This window comes from Sminthopsis crassicaudata, chromosome 1, assembly GCF_048593235.1.
Source record: "Sminthopsis crassicaudata isolate SCR6 chromosome 1, ASM4859323v1, whole genome shotgun sequence".
Taxonomy (NCBI): domain Eukaryota; kingdom Metazoa; phylum Chordata; class Mammalia; order Dasyuromorphia; family Dasyuridae; genus Sminthopsis; species Sminthopsis crassicaudata.
In genome coordinates, this window is record NC_133617.1 from 576711292 (window position 1) to 576724743 (window position 13452).

Here is a 13452-nt window from a genome sequence, read left to right on the forward strand (position 1 = left end):
AGATGAAAATAACTTTTTGAAAATTATAATTGAGCAAGGGGGAGCCAGTAAAATTATAAGAGGTAAAAAATAACAAAACAATATAAAGAATGAAAAAATAGAACAGAATATGAAACATAAGAAAAACAATAGATCTTCAGGACAAATCAAAAAATATATATAATTGTGATAAAAAATGAACCTTGATACAATAATGCAAGAAATAATCAAGAAAATTGTCCTAGAAAAATAGAACATGGGCAGCTAGGTGGCACAGTGGATAGAACACCAGCCTTGAATTCAGGAGGACCCGAATTCAAATCTGGTCTCAGACACTTAACACTTCCTAGCTGTGTGACCCTGGGCAAGCCACTTAACTCAAGCCTCAGGGTGAAAAAAAAATAGAATGAGGGGAAAGTAGAAATTAGAAAAAATCCACCAATCACCACTTCAATGAGATCCTTTGTGGAAAACACATAGGAATATTATTTCCAAATTTGAAAACCTCAGATCAAAGAAAAATTCTGCAAGAAACAAGAAAAAAAAAAATTCAAATACAGTGGAGTTACAAGTGGAATTGTATAGGAATTAGCAGTAACCACAATAAAAGATCACAGGTCCTAGAATCACATATACTGGTGATCAAAAGGACTGGGTTTGTGGCCTAAAATATATCCAGCAAAATTATCCATAATATTGATTAAAAAAAAAAAGGACATTCAATCAACTTGCAGATTTTCAGCACTTCTGATCAAATCCAAACTCAATAGAAAATTTAACATATAAAAGCCATTATCTAAGATTAACTTCAAGGAACTTAACATGGACAAATCCTTTATGTTTTTTACATGGAAATGTATACCATGTTTAAAATTGACACCAGTAATTGGGTAGGTCAAAAGAAAGATTGGGGAAGAGCTGAATATGATCTGACTCTAAAAAGCAAAACTGTCTAGGAAAAGGTAAAAATAATAATTATATTAGACAAATGAAGTATAGAGGAAGAGTAGACTCAGAGGTACTGATTAGAGTGGGGGGAGGAAGGCTCATAGTTCTGAAAACTTACTTATATCGGGAATGGGTCAAATAGGCAACATTGCACACACACACATACACACGCATATATATATATATATATATATACATATATATATATCATGAAGGATATCCTTATATGTCCTCTAAAATGTATAAATAAGGGGGGAGATGGGGGGGGGAGAGGGAACAAATGATGGAGAAAGAAGACAAGGGAGGGAGCCATGGGGAAAGGGAGGCTAAGTAATAGCAAAGCAAGTTAAGGATCAGAATTAAAGTAGAAGAATTAGCATGAATAGGAAAGTAGAGATATGTATAAAAATAATAACAAGGATCAGGAGTAGAATTTATCAGAAAAAAAGTGTGGCTAGTATTCATTGATTTTAGACAAGAGATATATGTCAGCCACACAAATATTGTTTTAGATATATGTTTACATGTGAGTAAGTGCATGTAGAGATGTGTGGGTGTGTATTTGTTTGTAGATAATGTATAATGTAAATAATGTTTGTGGATAATGTAATAGCTCTATGTATGTGTGTATATAGATATATGTATAAATGAGTGGGTCTGTGGTTGGATTTGAATGTATATGTATCTCTATCTCTTGCTGTATGTATGTATGCATGTATATATATATCTGTATGTATGTATGTATGTATGTATTTGGGCTTAACTATAGCCTGCTTGAGGGAAGGGGGGGGATGAAAAGGGAAAAAAGAATAAAGCAAAAAAAAAGTATGCACAGAGAATAAAAGAACAAACTATAAGGAAGCAAAGAAAAGGACACTCATAATTTCTTCTATTACTTTATATCTTATTTTGAAATGGAAATTTATTGTTATATATTTTGAATCCTCAAGATTTTGCTAGGCATATGACAATGTTATGTTTGCTTTGTTTTATTTTTATGTTTCTTTTCTGTCTTTCATTTTTCTATTCTGTATTTTTTTCTTTAATGAAATAAATAGAATTGGAAAAAAAAGAGTAAAGAACAAATCTTGACAAGCCAAGAATCATGGATCTCAGGCTTCAAAGGCAAGCCAGGGACTAGATATCTTCAGCACCCTTCTACTCTTTCTTACTAGATCTGAGGCTCCTAAAGGACAAAAATCATGTGCTTACTGGGATAGGTAGGTAACATAATGGATAAAGCATTAAACTGAGGAGCTAGCAAGACTGAGTTCAAATCCAGCCTCAGAAACTTAATAGTTCTATAATCCTGGGAAAGTCACTTAATCCTGTTTGCCTCAAGTTCCCATATGTAAAATGGGACATACTGGAGAAGGAAATAACAAATCACTCCAGTATCTTTGCCAAGAAACCCCAAATTGGATGATGAGGAATTAGACATGACCAAAAGGAAGGAAAGTCTTAACTTGTTATTTCATGATTGTGGGGAACTCTACTACATTAATTCTGTCTACTCACTTGGATCAGCAATTTATAGTCTCAGAGTATTACCTGGGGCCCTGAAAAACTAAGAGATTTTCCCGGAATCACACAGTCAGTACTGGTCAAAGGCAGATTTGAATCCAGCTCTTCCTGGCTCCAAAGTACACAATGGTACTTAATAAATATTTCTTGGCTTGAATTTACTGAATTGGGTATTTGTTTTATATCCAGCACTGACTTGCTGAGTGCCTGTGGACAAGTGATGTTAGTCCTACTCTATTCCTGAAGTTAATTATAGTGGAGGGAGCTAGAAATTGTCAAGCCACTGCAATCAGCAGGAGCACTTTTCCACCACAAGGCATTATGTCTTATTATTGTTAATAATCATAAAAGTTATGGTGGCTCCAAGGGCTCCCAAGATAACCCTAACTCTGCTTCATTTTTCCTCTCTCCCAGTGATAGACTCCATTGTAATATTAAATGGCACTCATCAACCTGCCAGATTATTGGACAAATATTTATTTTTATAAGCTGTTAAATACAGAGCACTGGGGTAATGCTTCATCTAATTGCTCTAAATGATCACAATCCTGGACCCTTACACATGAAAGGCTCCTAGAATTTCCACCAATGAGCTTTGGTCATCTTTTGCAGGAGTTAAGTCTTATCAAATGTATGTCAAGGAAGGAAGGTCAGGGGACATAAATTTATTTTTACAGTGTGCCAGTAAAAATAGGTGGAGATGATGCATGAGGCTGAGTAAAGTGTTCAGTAAATAGAATAATAGGAGTTAGACTCAGAAGAGATGTGAAAGGCCATATAATTCAAACCCCTCATATTATAGGAAACTGAGATCTAGTGGTAAGGTGACTTACTTGCTCAAAGTCAGCTTGATAGTACTTGCTCCAGATTTAGCCAAGATATTTCAAATTTTGTCCTCCAAGAAGTTTGACTATTAATATAGCTTGGGATACATTAATAGTTCTAAAGACTATTAGGAAAGGGAGAATGGAGAAATTATCCTTAAAAACAGTGGAAACAGAGACATTATTAGAGTAATATAAAGGAAAAGAAAAGGAAAAAAAATAACCAGTAAAGGCCTTTAATCTATCCTTTGATTCTTTAATTTGGAGAACAAAAATACACAATTATGAAATTTAGAAGTTTGAAGTACATAAGTGTAAATTACTCTCCCAGGTCAGAGACTCAGCAGCAAAACAGCCTGGGTCTTATATGTATATGGCCACTTAGATATCATAATATAATAATATATAAAATAGTATAATATAATAATATATAAAATAATTATATGACATAATAATAATAGTTTACATTTATGTAACATTTTAAGGTAGGCAAAATGCCAAATATACATCTCATTTAATCTTCCCAATATCCCCATGGGTGCTATTATTCTCTTATTTTACAAATGAGGAAATAGGTAAATAGAGGCTAAGGGATTTGCCCAAGTTCATGTAACTAATAAGTATCTGAGGTAAGATTTGAAATCCAGACTTCCTGACTTGAATTCTTCCATTCTGTTCACTATGACACACTAATAGGTGTAGAGGTCCCATCTACTATAGAAAAAAACTCTACTATTAGAATGGTGGCAATAATAAAAATTAATTCATGTACTTAAGCTTGTGCATTGAGAAGGGTGAAACTTTCTGCAAACAAGCCCTGAGATCTTCAGATCTTACTACTTGGTTAAAAATGGTTCTTTCTGAATTCACTGGAAAATATGATCTTCTCTTCCTCTATTAGGGGTTAATAAATGCTTATTATTTGACTGTTGATTGACTGACCTATGAGATGCCAACAATCTGACACATTGTGTGGATTTTTTTCTACTACTCTTCCCCCTCCCCAAGGTCAATTTTAGCTAATCTTGACATTATATTATATTGTTGATCTAAGTTTAGGGAGGTAGTCATTAGATGCCCTCAATAATATCCCTCTGACTAATATGGAAGATAGGTTGGGAATTGTATAGCTACTTAAAATAATAATAATAATAGTACTAAAACTTAAAATCATACTAAGACTTGGGACACTTTGTATGGTGCTTGACAATTTATAAAGTTATTTCTTCACAATAGCCATCTGGGTAAGGTGGTATGATTATTGCCATTTTCTAGATAAGAAAACTAAGGTTAAATAATTTGTCCATTGTCAATGTCTGTCTTATAACAAGTGTTCAGTAAATAGAATAATAGGAGTTAGAATCAAAAGAGATGTGAAAGGCCATATAATTCAAACCCCTCATATTATAGGAAACTGAGATCTAGTGGTAAGGTGACTTACTTGCTCAAAGTCAGTTTGATAGTACTTGCTCCAGATTTAGCCAAGATATTTCAAATTTTGTCCTCCAAGAAGTTTGACTATTAATATAGCTTGGGATACATTAATAGTTCTGAAGACTATTAGGAAAGGGAAAATGGAGAAATTATGCTAAGATTTTATTAAAATTTTGGAAGAAATAAAGAGAAAAGAAATACTTCAATTCCCATGATGTTCCTTATTAACTGCAGACAGGTGTTTGTTCTACAATATAATCAACTCATCAAATATTTATTAGGTAAGTACTCTATGCTAAAACACTGGCACCTGGGGTACAAAGATAGAAATGAAACACCTTATGCTTTCAAGGTATTTATAATCTAGTGTAGGGGGAAGGATATGAGAAATGATGTCACAGATACCAATAAATCAATTAAATACATAAAATTTAGAAGGAAAATAAATAATTTGGAACATAAAGCAAAAATCTTTAGCCAAGTAGCAGATTTACTGAAAAATAGTATGGAGCAAATAGAACTCAGTGATGTCATAAGATAATAAGAAATAGAAGGACACGATGAAAAGACTGAAATAATTTTGGGGAAAACATGTAAGTTATCTTATGATCAAAAACAACTAACCTAGAAAACAGTTTGAAGATAGAGAACTTTTCTATGACTAGGTTCCCTAAGTGCTAAAATGCAAAGAAATATTAAAAACAGTCCCTGTTCTCTGGGACACTAATACATTGCTGGTGGAGTTGTGAAAGAATCCAGCCATTCTGGAGAGCAATTTGGAACTATGCCCAAAAAGTTATCAAACTGTGCATACCCTTTGACCCAGCAGCGCTACTACTGGGATTATATCCCAAAGAAATACTAAAGAGCGGAAAGAGACATATATGTGCCAAAATGTTTGTGGCAGCTCTTTTTGTTGTAGCTAGAAACTGGAAGATGAATGGATGTCCATCAGTTGGAGAATGGTTGGGTAAATTGTGGTATATGAAGGTTATGGAATATTATTGCTCTGTAAGAAATGACCAGCAGGCGGAATACAGAGAGGCCTGGAGAGACTTAAACCAACTGATGCTGATTGAAATGAGCAGAACCAGAAGATCACTGTACACTTCAACAACAATACTGTATGAGGATGTATTCTGATGGAAGTGGAAATCTTCAACATAAAGAAGATCCAACTCACTTCCAGTTGATCAATGATGGACAGAGGTAGCTACACCCAGAGAAGAAACACTGGGAAGTGAATGTAAATTGTTAGCACTAATATTTGTCTGCCCAGGTTGCATGTACCTTCGGATTCTAATGTTTATTGTGCAACAAGAAAATGATATTTGCACACATGTATTGTACCTAGACTATATTGTAACACATGTAAAATGTATGGGATTGCCTGTCATCGGGGGGAAGGAATAGAGGGAGGGGGGGATAATTTGGAAAAATGAATACAAGGGATAATATTATAAAATATATATATATATATATATATAATAAAAAATTAAAAAAAAAAAAACAGTCCCTGTTCTCAAAGAATTCCCATTCAAGTGGGAGAGAGAACAGGTAAATTGCTTGGTATATAGATAATTTATACAGGGTAGATGAAGGCAATTTGAGAAGAGAAGGTATTAATAACTGGTGGCATCAGGGGAGAGACCAGGGAAGAAAGTAGGATTTAAACTGTGTATCAAAAGAAGTCAGGAAAACTAAGACCTTCTGCATGTGAAGGATGGAGCAGAGGATTCCAGGCATAAAGCACAGCCAGTATAACGGCACCGAGATAGGAAGTGGAAGTCATTTTCAAGAAATGGCAGCACTGATGGATTTTAGATTTTGTAGAAGAAATTTAGTTGCAATTAGACTGGGAAGAACAGAAGGGACAGGTTATGAAGAGTTGTAAATAATAAAATAGAGAACTTTGCATTTGATCCTGGACATGATAGAAAACCACGAAACTCAGTGAGCAGAGAGGTGATGTGATTACATATTACTTAATAAAAATTGCCTTGGCCAATAAGTGGAGCATGGCTTGAAGCAGAGAGAAATTTAAGGCAGGAAAACCAGTTAGACATCTATTGCAGTAGACAAGATGTGATCACAGCCTGAGCTAGAGTTGTAGCTATATGAGAAAAGAAGATACATAGGAGGGATGTTGTGAAGGTGGAAATTAAAGGATTTAGCAATAGATTGGCTATGTGGGATGAATAAGAGTAAAGAGGTAAGGATTATAATACTTTTTGGCTGGAAGAATAGTGGTATCCTTGAGGGGAGAGTTTTAAAGAAAATATAATGAATGCTATTTCAGACATAATGCATTTGAGATGCTTGTAGGACATCCAACTTGAGTTTTCCAAGAGACAGCTGGAGTGGATGACTGGATAGCATGATTAAGCAAGGATCTGGGAGTCATCTGCACAGAGATAATAAATGAACCTATGGTAAAGCTGATGAGCACCACCAAGTGAAACAGTGAAAATCAAAAAGAAAAGGAGGCCCTGGATAGGGCCTTCAGGGGGAATGAAGGACCAACAAGGAAAAAGAAAAGGAGTGCTTAGATAGGAGAACCAGGAGGGAATGGTGTCATAAAAACTTAGAGATAAGAGAGTATTTAAAAGAAAAGAATGATCAAAAGATTCAGATGTTGCAAAAGAGCCAAGAAGGAAGGAGAAAAAATCAATTGGATCATTAAAAAAAAATTTCTAACTCTCTTAGAATAAGTGAGCAAATTGGATTTGAAAAGAGCTCACCAATCATCTCCTACAAGAAACCCAAAGTGAGAAATACTCAAAACAAACCCAGAGTTTCCAGATCAAAGAAAAATACTTTAACAGCAATAAAGCACATTCAAATAAGCAGCAAATTCAAATTCCAGGAAAGACTAACCAGGATAACACAAAACCAAGTTGAAACTAATAGTAAGAAGAGAAAATCTTGGTATCCAGTATATCAAAACACAAAAGAAAAAGATTTACAACTTAGAATAACTTGTCTTGCAAAAGTGATGTGATATGGTGTGATAAAGTATGGTATATTGTGGTATGGAGAGGTGCTGTGTGGTGTTATATGGTATAGGGTACTGTGGTGTGCATAGTAGAACATAGAATAATATATAATAAAATAATGTAATAGAAGCTTTCTGACCTGGAGTCAGGGAGATTTGGATTCAGTTTCTACATCTACCTTAGGTGTATGATCCTTTGAAAGTCAGTTAATTTCTGCCTGCTGTCATTTTCTTATCCATTAAGATGAGGATAATAATAGCTCCTATCTCCCAAGGTTGTTGTGAAAAAAATATTTGTCAAGTGCTCTGCAAACTTTAAAGTGCTATTTAAATGTTTATTATTATTATCATTATTATCGTAGTTTGCAAACATTAAAGTTCTACATAAATGTGAGATTTTATATATATATATATATATATATATTAGCTCATGCTTTCAAATATATATATATATACATATATATATATATGTATATATATATATATTTGAAAGCATGAGCTAATGTTATACATAGTGGAAAAACATTAAAGGCAGTCAAATTAGCAACAACTCTTAAATAAAGATATACACCCAGCATTCCTATTTAATGTATCTTTATGCTTATTAGTGATAGCTCTTATGCATGAAAAATGAAACTGAGGTAATTTCCTGGAAATGAGGAAGCTGAAGTAGCTTGCTAAGCAGATGACATTGTATATCTGGAAAGTACAAGATAATTAACAAAATATTAACAGAGGTAATAAATAATGGGAAAATGGAAAGCTGCAAATAAAACCCATCAAAATCATTTCTATGTACTAACACTAAGAATCAAGAGAACCTAGTGGAAAGAGAAATATTTTGTAATAAAAGGAAAATGTATCAAGCATTTGGGTATTCACTCATCAAAAGACATAAGAAATTTATACAAAGAGAACTTCAAAATGATTTTGACTGAAGGCAAGGAAGAACTGAACGCAAAAAGGCATCTTTCCTGCTCATAATTAAATTAAGCAAATCTAGCAAAAATGTCAATTTTTACCAAAATAACTCTTGGGTTTAATGCAATATTAATTAATTCACCAATATATTCTTTTATGTGAATTAAACAAAGTTCATATAAAATAATATATAAGCAAAAATTATCAGGAACTGTTAGGGAAAAGTTAAGTGGTGATTACTAGATCTCCAAATATACCATAAAGTAATACTTATAAAAATCATCTTATATTAGTTAAAGAAGAGAAAATTTAGCATAAAACTCAATATGTATAAAAGATAACTATTGGATAAACCTACGTATAAACATCAGGGGATGTCAACACTATTCAATAAAAATTGCTCAGAAAACTAAGTAGCTTCATTGTAAAAAAAAGTTTAGATTCAAAATTAATAACATATATTGAAGTATATTTTATATGGAAGATCTGAAAATGTTAAATCATTTAAAAGTCTAAAAAAGGAACAATAAAAAGGCATGCCTCATTTTATCATACTTCATCTTATTGTACTTCATAAATATTTTTTTTTTTATGAATTGAAGCTTTGTAGCAAACTTGCATTGAGCAAATATGCTGTTGCCATTTTTCCAGCAGCATGTGCTCACATAATATCTTTGTATCACATTTTGGTAATTCTTGCAATATTTCAAACTTTTTCATTTTTGTATATTATAGTGATCTGTGATCTTTGATGTTATATTGTATTGTAATCATTTTGGAGCTCTAGAAATCACACCTATGTAAGAGTGAGAACTTAATTGATAAATGTATGTGTTCTGACTGCTACCCTTCCTGTCTCTCCTCCTTTGGGCCTCTCTATTCCTTGAGACACAACAATGTTGTAATTAGATTGATTAATAACTCTACAATAGCCTGGAAGTATTTAAGTGAAATGAAGAGTCATTCTATGTGCCAAACGTAATTGTTGTCTTGTTTTAAGAAATTGCCAGAGCCATCCTAACTTTCAGATACCACCAGTCTAATCAGTCAGCAGACATCAACATCAAGGCAAAATTTTCTACTGGTAAAAAAAAAAAACAAAAAAAAAAACTGAAGGTTTAAATGGTGGTTATTATTTTTTAAGCAATAAAATATTTTAAATTAAGGTTTGTATACTTTCTTTGAACATAATACTATTGTACACATAAGAGATTGCAACTTAGTGTAAACATAACTTTTACATGCATTGGGAAACCAAAAATATTCATTTTTTTTATTGCAATCTGTTTTTTTGAGGGGAGGATTCTAGGAAAATGGTGGAGTAGGTTGGTAAATTTCAAATTCTGCAGATTTTCCCCACAAATAGAACAAATTTGCACCTCAGGGAGAACCTATATTGCTGAAAAATCAACTTAAGGGCAGAACAGGGGTCCTCCACTATAACCTGAGATCTAAAGAAAGACTCTGGGGTGAGGACCCCTGTGAAGAGTAAACACCTAAACCCACAGAAACCCCAAGTGGGAAGGCCTGGGGCTTGGTGGGTTTGGCTGAAACCTCTGTAGGAACCACAGAAACTTTCACTCCTGGACAGTGTGTGGAGTCAGGGTCTGAGCCAGGGAAGCCTGAGGGAACCTCTGCTGATTGGGAACACCAGGCCCTGCTGTGCTACAGAGACTGGGAGAGAAGGAGCCAGCACACCTGGGGAGTGCAGAAACAGTGGGGAAGGGATGTTGCTGGTTGCAGACACTTTCTGGAGAGTGGAACTCTTGGCCTGGAGTTCTTGGTCAAAGGGGAGAGCTAAGGTGGATCCAGAAGCACCATCCCCCCTACCTCATGATTAGAGGTACTTATACGAATACCTCTTATTTTCTATCAATCAAATCTGATAGAAGCTTTAGAAAATTTCTAGTAGAAATTGTAGCATATAAGAGCCAGTATCAAAGATTAATTTGAAGGAACTCAACATGGACAAATTATTTATGTTTTTTTTTTTTAACATGGATAAATGTATACCATATGTTTAAAATGGACACCAACAATAAAGTAGCTAAAAAGAGTGGGGTAGAGTTAAGGTAAAAATAGTAATTGAGTTATACAAATGAGGTGCAAAGGAAGAATAGACACACACACAAACATATATGTATATATATACATATATATATATATATATATCATAAAGGTTATAGCACCCTCCAAAATCTATAAAGAAAACAGGCAGACGAGGAAGCAAAGGGTGAGGGAAGAAGACAAGGGAGGCATTCATGGGTGGGAGGAGATTAAGTAATAACAAGGCAAGTTAAGGAGCAGAATTAAAGCAAAGAATCAGCAGGGATAGGAAAGTGTGTGGGGGAGGGTGACATATATACATATCCACACATGTGCACAGCAGATAACAAAAGAACAATTTTCAAGGTAGTAAAGAAAAGATGGACACTCATGAATATAATTTCTTCTACTAATATATGTACTTTCTTGATCTAGTAATTTGTTGTTATATATTTTGAATCCTCCCTGATGGTCTGCCAGGCCCATGACAATGTTCTCTTTTGTTTTATTTTATTTTACTTTGTATTCCTTTTCTTATTTTCTTTTTTCTTATTTTTTAAAAATAAATTTAAAAAGAATGTTTGCTTTTTTTTTTTCAGAGGTCTGGAATCAAACCCATAATATCTCTGAGGTATGTTAACATACTAAATTATTAACTATGTTAGTTTATTCAACAAGGATTTATTAAACACTTTTTATGTACCAAGCACTATTCTAGATGCTGGTGGTAAAGAACTGTTTCTTTATCTCAAATGACTTTACTATATAATAGGATAAAACAAGCAATTTCAAAGAAAAATAAATGAAAAACACATACAAAGAAAATTCTGGTGGCAAATCATTAAGCTACACAAACAAACATAGGTTTGATTATACAGGAAAAATATTTGCATAACAAAAGGAAAATGTTTTCAGGGAATATGCCAGATCCAGAAGCCATAACAAACTGATGTATTTCTATGAAACTAATAATGAAAAGTCTGCAGCTGGCCAGTAGCCAAAGGACAATTTGTGAAGGAAGAAACACAAATATTAATAATCATATGAGAAAGCATTCACATTCCTTAATAATCAGTGACACCACATTGACTTGCTAGGACTGTTATAGGAGCAAGAAATGATAAAATCTGATGTTGGCAGGCTGTGGGACTCTAATACAATATTGATGAGACTGGTGCAAATATTTTGAAGAGAAATATGACAGTGTTCAATAAGTCACAAGACTGATCAGATCTTTTCTTGCAGTGCTTCCATTATACTGAGAGAAGGAACTGTTTAACTTTTTTTTTCTTTGTAGTCCCAATTCCTAGCCCAGTACCCGACACATAATAGACACAATATATGCTTATGGATAGATTGCTCATCATAGTTACAATCCCATAATAATATTCTTGCTCATACTAATTTCACTAAATCATTTTTAAAAGTCTTGCCTCCCAGAGTATTCTCCCAGATTTTCCCAAAGAATCCCAGGATTCTCAATACTCAGAATCCTGATATAGCATCATCACCTATGCCCATATGCTGAATTTTATCATTTCCCCTCCCAAATAGAACTGGAAGGGAGCACAATTCAAAAGTGTTGGATCATTTATTTTTAAATGTTTATTGTTGTTAAATTATATCTGACTCTTCATGACCCCATTTTGGATTTTTTGGCAGAGATAGTGGAATGGTTTGTCATTTCATCCTCTTTTTTCCCCTCAATAATATTCTATTCTTCCAAATACATGTAAAGATAGTTTTCTTCATTCATTTTGTAAAACTTTGAGTTCCAGATTGTTTTCCTCCCTCTCTTCCCAAGATAGCAAGCAATCTGATATGATTTGGGTTAAATATGTGCTATCCTTTTAAACATATTTTCATATTTATTGTATGCAAGAAAAACCAGATCAAAAGGGCAAAAATCACAAGAAAGAAAAACAAAGAAACAAAAGTGAAAAATATTATGCTTTGATCCACATTCAGTCTCCATAATTCTCTCTCTGAATGACATAGCATTTTCCATCCCAAATCTATTGGAATAGTTTTGAATCACCTCATTGTTGAGAAAAGCCTAGCCCATCACAATAGATCATCACTTAATCTTATTGTTACTATATGCAATGTTCTTCTGGTTCTGCTCACTTTACTCAGCATTAGTTCATGGAAAAGTCTTTCCAGGGTTTTCTGAAATCAGCTTCCTCCTCATGTCTTATAGAACAGTAATATTCCGTTTCTTTTATATACCATAACTTATTCAACCATTCTCCAACTGATGGGCATCCAGTTAATTTCCAATTCCCTGCCACTACAAGCATTTTTGCACATAAGAATTCTATTCTCTCTTTTATGATCTCTTTAGGATACAGACCCAATATGGCATGCATAGTTGGATAGCCCTTTGGGCATAGTTCCATATTGCTCTTCAGAATGATTGGATCGGTTTACAACTTCACCAACAATGCATTAGTGTCCCAGTTTTCCCACATCCCCTCCAACATTCATCATTATTTTTTCCTGTAATATTAGCCCATTTGACAGGTATGTAGTAGTATCTCAGAGTTGTCTTAATTTGCATTTCTCTGATCAATAATGATTTAGAACATTTTTTCATATTGCCATTTCATTTTCCAACTCATTTTATAGATGAGGAAACTGAGGCACACAGGGTTAAGTGACTTTCCCAGAATCACACAGATAGCAAAATGTCAGAAATCAGATTTTAACACTGGAAGATGAGTCTTCCTGACTTCAGGCCTTCATCCTATCCATTGATACCTAGTTGTCTGAAGGGATATT